A 14,340-nucleotide genomic window follows, 5' to 3' on the forward strand; every position below is an offset into this window, starting at 1 on the left:
TTTTCTTCTTCAAATGGGGCCATTTTTTCGTGATTTCATCCTTTAAACGCTCCAACAACGCTATGTAATAATCGCTGTTGATGGTCTGGCCCTTTTTGAGGTAATCGATGAATATAATACCATGCGCATCCCAGAATACTGATGCCATAACCTTGCCAGCCGATTGTTGCGTCTTTCCACGCTTTGGATTCGGTTCATCACGTGCAGTCCACTCGGCTGACTGTCGATTGGACTCTGGAGTGTAGTTATGGAGCCATGTTTCATCCATTGTAATATATCGACGGAAAAATTCGTGTTTATTACGGTTGAATATCGCTAAACATTGCTCCGAATCATCAAAACGTTGTTGCTTTTGATCGATTGTGAGCACGCACGGCACCCATTTTGCACACAGCTTTCGCATGTTCAAATATTCATGCACAATATGTCCAACACGTTCCTTTGATATTTTTAAAGTCTCAGCTATCTCGATCAACTTCACTTTACGATCATTTAAAATTATTTTGTGGACTTTTTTTATGTTTTCGTCGGTAACAGCCTCTTTGGGGCGTCCACTGCGTGCATCATCTTCGATGCTCATTTCGCCTCGTTTAAATTTAGCAAACCACTTCTCAACGGTTGATTTTCCTGGTGCAGAGTCCGAATAATGTTTATCAAGCCAAGCCTTGGCTTCAACAGTATTTTTTTTCGCCAAAAAGCAATGCTTTATTAACACACGAAATTCTTTTTTATCCATTTTTTCACAATAACAAAAGCTGCTTCACTCACAATGCTATATCTCACGAACTAATTATCCGGCAGCTGTGAAATTTATACACGTATCTTTTGAAGGTTACAGTACTGGCCAAAAGAGTGTCAACTTCGTGTTTTTTTCGCATACCTCTTGCCAATGTTATCCGATGAGGATGAACGTCTCATGATATGTTGTTGAGGATGTTTCTGATGTTCAACGCATGTATTTTGGTCGAAGTGTACCATTTTCACCATAATATTAAGGAATTACATAACCCGCCGAAAAATTACTATTGTACCTATCCATGCTGGTTAATGATTGTAACAATGTGTACCAGACATTGTCCAATTTGTGTTCAGCATGACACATTTCTATGTTTTCAGAGTATGGGTACTCGCCGTGGATGCACCAATCTGTCTCCGAACATGCAGAGAGGCATTGCTAACGGACGCGCACAAGGGCGAACACTGCAGGAACTGGCGACACAGTTTGGAATCACTAGAAGTGCAGTATCGGAATTTCTGAGGCGGTGGAAGCAACAGGGAGGTGTTGTTGAAGGAATCCCATATAGGACGACCCAGGATCACGTCAAGACACGTCGACAGGACCATCCTCCGCATCAGCAGAAGCAACCCCAGACGGACGTCAGCCGACATTGCTCGGGAGCTATCATTCCCAACCACCCCGTCGCCATCTGGAAGGACCTTCAGACGTCGTCTCCAAGCGGCCGGTCCCAATGGACGTCGGCCTGTTAAGAAACCACTGATTTCGGCGAAGAATAAGATGGCCAGACTTGCATGGGCAAAAGCTCATCTGGCGTGGACCAGGAGAGAATGGAAAGATGTGGTCTGGAGTGATGAATCAAAGTTTTGCCTCTTTGGAACAGACGGAATAGTATGGATTAGACGTCCTGTCGGCCAGAGATTTGATCCCAAGTTTCAACTTCCCACAGTCAAGAATGAAGGGGGATCTGTGATGGTGTGGGGGTGCATCACTGTCAATGGCGTCGGCCTACTATGCCGAATCAATGGTATTATAAACAGTTTCCAGTACGAGGACATACTGGAGAACACAATGAGACCATTTGTTCTCCAAACCCTTGGCCGTAACTTCACCCTCCAACAAGATAACGACCCAAAACACACATCCAAGCACATCAGCAACTGGTTCCGCCACCGTCGCGTTATGTTCTCGAGTGGCCCAGCCAATCCCCGGATCTCAATCCGATTGAGCACATGTGGAAGGAGTTGGAGCGTTGTCTGGCAGGGAAGAGAGCACGAAATGTTGATGAGAAGGTTGCTCAGTTGGAGGAGGAATGGAAGAAGATACCAGTCTCTTTTATCCACAACCTTATCGACTCCATGCCGCGTCGTTGCCAAGCAGTTATTGACGCCAAAGGCTTTGCCACAAAGTACTAGATGCTGTTTGTTAATTTTGTGTTGATCAACACCAGTTTTGACCTTTCCCGGTGAACTGAAGTGCAATATTTCTTTATGTTCGATGGTGTGTATATTTTTCTATTTACAAAAATTTGTTCTTTTTTAGACCATTTCACAGTTTGCCGAACCACTCGGTTATGAGTCGAATGTAATCCATTTGAAGATGTTTTGGTGCAAATATTGCGTAATTCTTGCAATAAATACCTCAGTTACAGCAAAAAAACCAAAAGTTGACACTCTTTTGGCCAGTACTGTAGTACTAAGTAAAAATCACATGGATTTAATTCTAGTAACGCCATCTATGAGTCAGCCTACGAACTTTTCAGCCCAACTGTTAGTTTATTCTATATAAATTTTTACCCATTTGTTACACACTTGACAGATGATAATTTTTGCATCATAAGTAACTTTTGAAAAATTGAGTGCTGAATCAAATAAAGTTTGAAATACATTTCTTTTGGCACTGCATTGTCTACTGCAAAACAGCACTGCACAACTAGCAGGCATTACTGTTGTGTATAATCTTAGTCCATGTTGGGCTGTCAAAATGTCTACCTAAATGTTGTAAGCAGGTCTTCATAAAATGAAGGAGATTTCAGCGGTGACTACATTGCATATGGGGGAAAAGGGCACAGAACACTTACAATGCTACATATTATTCCACAATTCTACCTATATGTAGAACAAAGGATGGTAAAAAAAAACTATCGATATAATGAACTTTAATCTGATAATGCAAATGTAGGTGCTAACCATCATTTTAGGGCATTATGTTTAATTTTGATGAACCATGAATATATAAAACTATTTTTCCACTTCTTTGAGAAGGAACAAAATAGGAATTGCCCTCAATTCATGGTCAGTTTATGAGCAACTTTAAATTAATGTTCCTTCTTTCATCATCTGTTATTATTATCAAGAGGACTATTCAGAAATAAACTTCCGATTAGCTTTTAAAAAGCAATACATAACCGCAGCGAAATGGCACATGAGAAGTAGGCGGCAGTAATGTGTAATCGCACTCCACACAGAACCACAGTCCATTTGCTTCAACATAGCATGAGTAGGAAATGACGAACATGGATCGTATGACTGCTCGAGCCAGTTGTGAGGTGCGTGGTGTAATTAGATTCCTTCAAGCAGAAGGACTCAACGCAGCCAAAATGTATCGCCGATTTTGTCGTGTCTATGGCAATGAAGTTATGCGTGATAGTGCTGAGAGAGGCTGGTGCTGGAAATTTAAGGCTGGGTGTGCAGATGTGCACAATGAGCCTTCAATTGTGGCAGATGAAGTAGTCTGAAAAATTGAAGAAATTGTGCGAGCAAAATGGAATTTCCTCAAATTTCCAGGACACAATTGACGATGAATTTCGGCTGCATTGACGCCTTCTGCTTGAAGGAATCGAATCACACCATGCACCTCACAAGTAGCAGGAGCAGTAATACGAGCACCCACGTTCAGTCATTTCCTACTCGTGCATTCTTGAAGCAAATGGACTGTGGTTGTGTGTGGAGTGCGATTACACATTACTGCTGGCTACTGCAGGTGCGTCACATTGCTGCGGTTATGTATTGCTTTTTACAAGCCAATCGGAAGTTGATTTCTGAATAGCCCTCGTATGTATACATTAGGAGAAAATATAAAAATATATACTTAATTTCAGAAAAAGTACTAAAATCTTACCTTGGCAGTTTTTTTAATGTTGCTTTCATACAACAGTCCATGTAACTAATAACATTTTCATGTACAATGTGTGCTTAGCTTAATAATTGGTTTATGTGTGGTAAAGTTTCAACTGAGTGTTATACTGTGTCTTGGAAGTTAAAACTAGTAAATCCCGATATTAGAATATAAACATTAATGTATTACATTTTTAAAGTAAATGACTTAACTTATGTCAAGCACAATATTAATTAATGATTTTTAACACAGTAACATTTAATTATTACAAATCTAGCATGAATATTTATATAACAAAAATGTATAATTTAAAATTACTAACTGGAGTAAGTTTTAACATTAACTACAGTACGTGAGACATATTAATGTTCCAAAAAGGCAAGAAAAATAAGTATTAAGATTACATTATTGAAATAACCTGAATATATATTTTCATCAACATTAAATGTAATAAGATTATATCAAATCAAAAATCACTGAAACGTTAATGACTATATGCACAAAAATTTTAAAAGAAAGAGCAAATATGTAGTGATGATTAAAAAAAGTGTTCTTAATAATATAATTTTGGGGGGGAAAGTTGAGATTGAAAAGTGTTCACATAAAACACAAATATGAAAAAGGAAAATTTTAATTTTTAAAACGAGTTAAAATCAATAGAAAATATGTGTGGACAAGACCTGGAGTTATGTGGAGTTTTTTTCACTATTAGATGCTCAATATTAGTCCATACATATAGTTGTTTCCATAGTTGCATACATACATCATTTGAAATAACTTACTAATTGCATCCTATACTTTCAAGTTATCATCATCGATTTCACCACCTTCTGTGCAAGAACTGCTTTAGTGCAGATTGATTTTTTTTTCCAGGGTCATACAGATACATTTAGGGTTGGGCAATATGGTTCCATTTTACACAAATAGAAATTATCGGTTAATCACAATCATTATGATATTACTGTACATAGGAAAGTTTTGAACTTTAAAGAGAAGCATTTAAAAATTCTTAACAATCCTGCTGTATTGAATAATAATTGGTACGCTTAAGGTTAAATATTTCCTTTTTAAATTGTAGGCACCAGCAGATATACTTTTGTAAGTAAGATATTTTTGTAAAGTAATCCCTCCCGAACCTATTGCCAAACTTTTCCACCTAGGAATTCCACTTCGAACAGTATTAAGTAAAAGTATTAAGAATTCAACTGACCGAATATTTAAATGTATTTACACCTTGATATATCACTTCTGCAGGGATGTATTATGTCGCCTCTTATCTTTCTTCTGGTAATAGATACAGTTATGAGGGAAACAGTAAAAGGAAAAAGAAGAGGAATACAATGGGGCGTTATGGATAGATTAGAAGACCTAGATTTTGCTGATGATGTGTGTCTGTTGTCAGAATCTTATAGAGAAGCAAAAATCTAAACTGGAAGATCTGGTTGTAGAAGCTAAAAAAATTGGACTGATGTTAAATAAATCCAAGACTAAAACAATGTGATTAAATCCAAGAACTCAAAATCATATTCAACTAGAAAACGAAATCTTAGAAGATGTAGACAATTTTACCTACTTAGGAAGTGCATTATTTCTCTTGTAGTCTATGGTTATTACAAGCATAAAACACAGTTTTTCATTGTGACATTTCAGGAGAACACATGCTCCCTTCATCAGACATTTATTTTTAGTTTGATTAAAGATACAGTTATAACAATGGTTAAAAAATTTTAAAGAAAAAAGAATCAGTTATACAATGGATGTTGTCAATGTTACATTGTTGTAATATAGCAACTTAACTGTGAAAAACAAGCAGTCTGTTTTACTTTTATCCCAGATAAAACTTTTGATCACATTATTTTTTATTTAAAAATTATGAATCCCAAATATCATCAGACAATTCAAAATCATCATTGCTATCACAGAGATTCACAGAATCAAACGGGATTCTCACGTAGCAAAATTTTTTAGAAGATTTAATTTCAAAATTGTTTTTAGATCACCAAGAAGTTTGGAATGTACATTTAATGAATTCAAAATGAAAAAAACTCTACCAGATGTGGAAACCACAGGAATATGTAATATGTTGTTCATGTTCAAAGGATTATGTAGGACAAACAGCAAGGAAAATGGCAATAAGAACACGATTTGGACATTATAAATTTAAACCCAAGAACAGGTTTGTCAGTTCACATCAACGAAGAGAAGCATTTGATTAAAAAGAGAAGGGTTTTAAAAAGATTGAAGGGAAACACAGATCTGAATGTCTAGGAAGCTTCGTTCATTGCAAAATAACACTGCAATAAATTAAATAATGAAAATGGTAACATAGATCCACTATGGAGTTTTCTTTTTCACAAGTGGAGTAAGCCACCATCTTTAAAATTTAATGTAATGGAAAACATCAAGAAACTCTGCGAAAGCAATGATGATTTTGAATTGGCTGATGATATTTGGGATTCATAATTTTTAAATAAAAAATAATGTGATCAAAAGTTTTATCTGAAATAAAAATAAAACAGACTGCTTGTTTCTCACAGTTAAGTTGCTATATTACAACAATGTAACATTGACAACATCCATTGAATAACTGATTATTTTTTCTTTAAAAAATTTTAACCATTGCTATAACTGTATCTTTAATCAAACTAAAAATAAATGTCTGATGAAGGGAGTGTATGTTCTCCTGAAACATCAAAACGAAAAACTGTGTTTTTATGCTTGTAATAACCGTAGACTACAAGAGAAATAATTCTACAATGCATGCAATGCGTACATACAAGAAAAATTATTAGGAAGTGTAGTTGCCACAATTTTGGAACAGGCTTTTTCATAAATAATAGAATTATCTCGGCTCTTAAAACAGTAGAATTTATTAATGATAGGATATCATATGCAGTTTTACAGGGTAGGTGGTGTAAAATTATTTTAATAAACATACATGCACCAACGGAAGATAAAGATGATAATACTAAAGATGATTTTTATACAGAGTTAGAACAGGTCTTTGATAAATTTTCTCAGTATGATATGAAAATTCTGTTAGGTGACTGTAATGCACAGATTGGCAAAGAAGATACATTTAAACCCACGATTGGTAAAGAAAGTCTTCATGAATTAAGTAATGATAATGGTATAAGATTGATTACTTTTGCAACCTCAAAGAATTTAATTGTGAAAAGTACCACTTTTAAACATAAAGATATCCATAAATATACCTGGTCTTCTCCAGATGGTAAAACTCATAATCAGATAGATCATATTCTCATTGATAAGAGAAGTCATACTAGTATAATTGACGTTCGTACACATAGAGGTGCTGACTGTGCCAGTGATCATTATTTAGTAATTGCTAAATTAAGAGAAAGACTCTCAGTGATAAATCATAAGCAACAAAATCTAAAAGTTATAAAATTTGATACAGGAAAGTTTGCTGATGAAAGAATTAAGAAAGATTACCAAATTAAACTGTCAAATAGATTTGAGGTTTTGCAGGATTTAAATGATGATGAAAATATAAATGAAACAGACGTAAATAAGAATTGGGAGCACATACGTAATGCAATAGAATCAGCAGCTAAAGAAACTATAGGATACCATAAACCAAGAAAAAGTAAGCCATGGTTTGATAATGAATGTCATAATCTAATAGAAATAAGAAATCAGGCTAGACTTAGGTGGTTAAATAACTCTGATGATACAAATCTAAGCAATTATAATACAATAAAGCGAGAAGTTAACCGCACGTTTAGATGTAAAAAAAGAGATTACTTGAAAAGCAAAATTAATGAAATTGAAACAAACAGCAAAAATAAAAATATCAGAGATTTATATAAAGGTGTAAATGAATTTAGAAAGTGGTGGCAACCTAAAGTAAACTTGATAAAAGATAAAGACGGTGATTTTCTAGCTGACCCAAGCGATATTCTAAATAGATGGAAGAACTACTTTAATGACCTTTTAAATGTCCATGTAGGAGATAAATCAGAAGTAAATGAAGTACACACAGCAGAACCTTTAGTTCCAGAACCTAACTTGACTGAAGTTAAAGATGCTATTAAAAGGCTTAAGAATAACAAAGCACCTGGCATTGATTTAATACCAGCTGAGTTAATTAAATATGGTGGAAATTCATTAATATGTCAAATTCATAAATTAATTTGTTTAATATGGAATAAAGAAGAAATCCCTCAACAGTGGAAAGAATCCATAATTGTTCCTGTGTTTAAAAAAGGTGATAAAATGAACTGCAATAATTACCGTGGAATTTCTCTACTCTCAACAACATACAAAATATTGTCTAACATTCTTTTAACAAGACTAACCCCATATGCTAATGAAATTATAGGTGATTATCAATGTGGATTTAAACGTAACAGATCAACTACAGATCAAATTTTTCACATCAGACAGACACTTGAAAAAAAGTGGGAATATAATCAAAATGTCCATCAGCTATTCATTGATTTCAAAAAAGCATATGATTCGGTCAAAAGAGATAAATTATATAATATATTAGTCGAGTTTGGAATACCTAAGAAGCTTGTTAGTATGATAAAAATATGCACCAGTGAAACAGAAAGTAAAATTCGTGTGGGTAATAATATGTCTGACAAATTTATAATTCATGATGGATTAAAACAAGGAGATGCATTATCTCCATTGCTCTTTAATTTTGCCTTAGAATATGCTGTAAGGAAGGTAAAAGAAACTAAAGAAGGACTAAAATTAAATGGTGTGACTCAGTTGTTAGCATATGCAGATGATGTAGACTTACTGGGGGATGATATAAATACGATTAAGAATAATGCTAAAATATTTTTCAAAACTGCTAAAGAGATAGGTTTGGAAGTTAACAAAGAGAAAACTAAATATATGCTTACAGGCCGAAACCAAGTGTTAGGTAATAATCAAAATCTAATTATTGATAACAACTCGTTTGAACCAGTTTCCAAATTCAAATACTTAGGAGTAATATTAACAAATGAAAATTATATTAAAGAGGAAATAAAAAGTAGGCTTAATTCAGGAAATGCATGTTACTTCTCTCTTCATAAACTTTTGTCTTCTCGTTTAATATCTAAGAAACTAAAAGTTAAAATATACAAAACAGTAATTTTGCCTGTAGTATTATATGGGTGTGAAACTTGGTCCCTTACATTGAAAGAGGAACATAAATTGAGAGTATTTGAAAATAAGATCCTTAGGAAAATATTTGGACCTAAAAGGGATGAGGAGACAGGTGAGTGGAGAAGGTTACATAATTTAGAACTACATAATTTGTATTCATGTCCAGATATTATTAGAATAACTAAATCAAGAAGACTTAGGTGGGCAGGCCATGTGGCACGAATGGGAGAGGAAAGAGGAGTTTACAGGATTCTTGTTGGGAAACCAGATGGTAAGAGACCTGTAGGAAGGCCAAGACGAAGATGGAGGGACAACGTTGAGATGGACCTAAAGGAAATCGGTAGGGATGGAAAAGAGTATATAGATCTTGCTCAAGATAGGGACAGATGGAAGGCCTGTGTTGCTGCAGCCATGAACCTTCGGGTTTAAGAAGGCTAGAGAGTTAGTTAGTTAGTTAGTTAGTTAGTTGCCACAAATGGAGGGGCAGAAGATGATGTAAAACAACACATCAAAAAAGCTAATGGGGCATTTGTGCAACTATATCCAATATGAAAGAGTAGGATCATAACTACAGAAACAAAGTTAAAGATTTTTAGAAGCAACGTCAAATCAGTATTGCTATATGGAGCAGAATCCTGGAAAGTCACAAACCAAATCACAAATATATTACTACAAGTTTTCATTAACAGATGTCTCAGAGAATATTAAATGGGCAATGGCCAGAAGTAATCACAAATTAAGAACTTTGGACATGAGCATCAGAAGATCAGATTAAAAACCAAATTAAAAGAAGAAAATGTAACTGGATAGGACACACACTAAGGAAACCAGATAATGCAATGGAGAAGCAAGCACTTATTGGAACTCTCAAGTTGCTAGAAAAAGTGGAAGGCCCAAAAACTCATGGAGATGTACTATTGAAGAAGAAGGAAGACAACAGGGGAAAAGTTGGAAAGAAATTAAGATCGCATGCAACAGAGTGAGGTGGAGACACTTTGTGGATGTCCTACGTTCCAGTAGGAACTAAAGGAATTAAGTCAAGTAAGTCATATCACTTCTGAAACTTTATCCGAAGAAAATATTTCATTTGCCTGCACAAGCTTCAATCAGAGAGGGATACAAGTACCTTTTTACATTGTACTATTTCTCTTAAGATTTTAATTCTTTTACCGGTGCACTGCAAATAGTCATGTTTCACATGTCAGATGACAGTAGTTTGAAAGATGAAATTATCAACCTATCATCTCTGCAGGACCAGACAATAGATGCCATGGATGTACTAGTCATAGCCAAGTGGAAAAAGAATTAACTCAACAATCAGGAAGTCAAGGGGGGGGGGGGGGAGTGAATTGGCCTCACTATCCACCTTAATTTACCCTCAAAAATATGAAAAATTCTAAGCAGAGATTCACATATAATTCCAAATGCTACGTACTACACCAATTCTGAGGTAAAAAGTGGAATGCTGTGTAGATACCTTTACTTATGGGGAAAGCAAATAGAACACAGGAGGAAGGAGTCAGAGAGAGAAAAAGGACCCCCCCCCAGGCCCCCAGCCATTCTGAACATGAACATGCATATGGTGAAGTCACAAGAAGTGCAGTACAATGAATAGCAATAATTTGAAATAATATAGAGTAATGAGCAAGTTAATTACTCCTGATTATGTTTTTCCATACACCTTCAAAATCAATTTATTTAGTACAGTTTTGCAGATATAGAATCATATTGTCAGTTGTGAAATAATTTCTTCAAGGTAAACAAAAGCCTACCTTGCAGTAACCAAGCATATTTTCCATTAATGTACATAAATTTGTAGGAAAATATCACTATTTCCAGCAATCGTTCTTAGCACCTCCCACATCACCATATTCTTAACTATGAATTGAATATAACAGTGGCATCACATGGTGTTCACATACGGGTGTTTACAATAAGATCTTTATACTGAATGCAGATTTACTCCTCTCCCTTGTAACTTCATCTTTAATTGAAAAAGTGAGAATAACAGTTCAACTTATTTTCAACAATTTACCCAAAATATCATGCTATATTTGAAGTAATACAAGATTATTTTATACAATTAATACCATTTTAATTATGTTATTTATAATCAGTAATACGTAGCCCAAAATAATTAGTATAACATGCAATCTCAGGTATGTACAATGCAAGACTACCATACTTCGTAATCTACTTTTTATTACACGGATCATATGTTAACCAACAACATTCATTCAGCATTTAAAGTACATGTATCAAAATGTATTATGTGTATGTGTATGTATTTGGGTATTATAGAGAATGCAATATGCCCACAATAACTCGGTTGCAATGCTTATGACTGAAGTATCTGTCAATGTGACATTGCTCATATTCCTTCCTCCCTCATGTTTTGTATTTTTCCTCCTAGCATCATTTTGCCATGGTTCAGAATTATTGATTTTTGACCATTTAAAGCAGGGGTTTCCACACTTCTTCGCTTCACGACCATGGACGTCCGCAGGATTTTTTCCAGGGAGGGGCAAGGAAGGTATTTTTTTCCAAGGGGGGGCAAACAAGGCACATTTTCCCCAAAACTAGTATTGTTCCCTAAAAAAACATTGCTTAAATTTGAATTTATGGTGTTAATGCAATAATTAACACATATTATTGTGGCTAAAATGAAATTATATGTGTGAAATACATAATTTTTGGTTCACTTTCATTTTCCAGGGGGGGCAAGGCCCCCCCCTTTCGGATGCCCATGTTCATGATGCGCTTAGTGTTTCAAGATTTTTCCACAGTGCCCAAGTCAGAATTTAGGTGTATATAACACTTGCAATGCTCAGTTACTTGTATGGTAACAAGCCATAGAGCCCCATACTATTCTGACAAGGGAGGTTATCTAAGTGTCCCCCTCCGATTTCCATGAAACTTGACAGGTGTATAGAGGGGCCCAAAGGAAGAAATACGTGTTTTTGTGTTTCGGCTAAAAAACTGTTTTAGAGGGCACCCCCCCCCCACTCAAATGTCAAGATGAGGAGAAATTGAAGTGGGGATCTGACCCCTGTGTCCCCCTCCGATTTCCATGAAACTTGGCAGGTGTATAGAGGGGTCCAAAGGAAGAAATACGGGTTTTTGTGTTTCAGCTCAAAAACTGTTTTAGGGGCAAAACCCTCCCTCAAATGTCAAGATGACGACAAATTGAAGTGAGGATCTGACCCCGAAACCATGTAAATATGGCATAGGAAGAACACGTACATATAATTGGAACACACACAGCACAGAGCTGTGTTTGCCAGTGATATGCACTTCATATCCCAAGTGTCCCACTTGTGTATCTGCCAGTACTATCAGCACAGAACTTCAACCGCCATCGTCCTTCACGATAGCACTTGTGTTTGGTACCGACAATCCTACAGTTCTGTGCTGTGTGTGTTCCAATTATATGTGCGTTCTTCCTATGCCATATTTACGTGGCTTCGGGGTCAGATCCCCACTTCAATTTCTCCTCATCTTGACATTTGAGGGTTTTTTTTTGCCCCCTAAAACACAAAAACACGTATTTCTTCCTTTGGGTCCCTCTATACACCTGCCAAGTTTCATGGAAATTGGAGGGGGACACAGGGGTCAGATCTCCACTTCAATTTCACCTCATCTTGACATTTGAGGGGGGGGGGGTTGCCCCTTAAAACAGTTTTTTTAGCTGAAAAAAACTCATATTTCTTCCTTTGGGCCCCTCTATACACCTGCCAAGTTTCATGGAAATCGGAGGGGACACTTAGATAACCTCCCTTGTGAGCATAGTTACTAGGAAAATTCGCATTGAATTGATGTAAATATATTCGGCACTTTCCTTTGCAATTTAAGTTGGTGAGAGTTATTTTCTTTGCATGAAAGACGTCGATTACTAAAATAGTTGCACAGTCTAAATGGCCCTTAGACGCACATGTGCAAATCATATAAACCTCGAAAGATATTATGTAACTCCTGCAGACTAGTTTCTAAAGAATAGTCTCTCATCACTATTCCGTGAATTGTTGCGCCCACTAAAATTTAAAATCCGCCAGGTTTAGCAACTTCTCGCTAAAGTTTGCAACTATGTAGCGCAGACCTTTTTGAGTTGCCCTAGACACGCCTTGTATATGCTGCACTCTGGTGCTGAAAGTAAATGTAAGTATTGACGCTTGCATCAGTGTTTGCACAGCAAAGTGAACATTTTCAGGGTAAAGTGGTCAACAGCCCCTTAGCTGTCAGTTTTATGCAACACGCACATCAATTGTGTTCAAAGCCCTCCGTTGAACACCGTGGGAGTCAGTGTTACCAACTATCTAGAAAAGTTATCAGACATGAAAGAAGTCGTGACAAATTGTGTGTGTATACTCGAACATCAAAGTATTTGTTCGAAGAAATATATGTGTGTGTACCTAAGAAGCTTGTTAGTATGATAAAAATATGCACCAGTGAAACAGAAAGTAAAATTCGTGTGGGTAATAATATGTCTGACAAATTTATAATTCATGATGGGTTAAAACAAGGAGATGCATTATCTCCATTGCTCTTTAATTTTGCCTTAGAATATGCTGTAAGGAAGATAAAAGAAACTAAAGAAGGACTAAAATTAAATGGTGTGACTCAGTTGTTAGCATATGCAGATGATGTAGACTTACTGGGGGATGATATAAATACGATTAAGAATAATGCTAAAATATTTTTCAAAACTGCTAAAGAGATAGGTTTGGAAGTTAACAAAGAGAAAACTAAATATATGCTTACAGGCCGAAACCAAGTGTTAGGTAATAATCAAAATCTAATTATTGATAACAACTCGTTTGAACCAGTTTCCAAATTCAAATACTTAGGAGTAATATTAACAAATGAAAATGATATTAAAGAGGAAATAAAAAGTAGGCTTAATTCAGGAAATGCATGTTACTTCTCTCTTCATAAACTTTTGTCTTCTCGTTTAATATCTAAGAAACTAAAAGTTAAAATATACAAAACAGTAATTTTGCCTGTAGTATTATATGGGTGTGAAACTTGGTCCCTTACATTAAAAGAGGAACATAAATTGAGAGTATTTGAAAATAAGATCGTTAGGAAAATCTTTGGACCTAAAAGGGATGAGGAGACAGGTGAGTGGAGAAGGTTACATAATTTAGAACTACATAATTTGTATTCATGTCCAGATATTATTAGAATAATTAAATCAAGAAGACTTAGGTGGGCAGGCCATGTGGCACGAATGGGAGAGGAAAGAGGAGTTTACAAGGTTCTTGTTGGGAAACCTGATGGTAAGAGACCTGTAGGAAGGCCAAGACGAAGATGGAGGGACAACGTTGAGATGGACCTAAAGGAAATCGGTAGGGATGGAAAAG

At 35.8% G+C, this 14,340-nt stretch overlaps 1 protein-coding gene across 2 annotated transcripts in view; it reads left to right on the forward strand.

The window, feature by feature from the left end:
• LOC145978461 (uncharacterized) overlaps positions 1-14,340 on the forward strand; it is a 63,281-nt gene that overhangs the window by 47,849 nt on the left and 1,092 nt on the right. The gene's annotated exons all lie outside the window — the stretch shown is intronic.

This window comes from Lepisma saccharinum, chromosome 1 (genome assembly GCF_977018435.1).
Source record: "Lepisma saccharinum chromosome 1, izLepSacc3.1, whole genome shotgun sequence".
NCBI classification, from domain to species: domain Eukaryota; kingdom Metazoa; phylum Arthropoda; class Insecta; order Zygentoma; family Lepismatidae; genus Lepisma; species Lepisma saccharinum.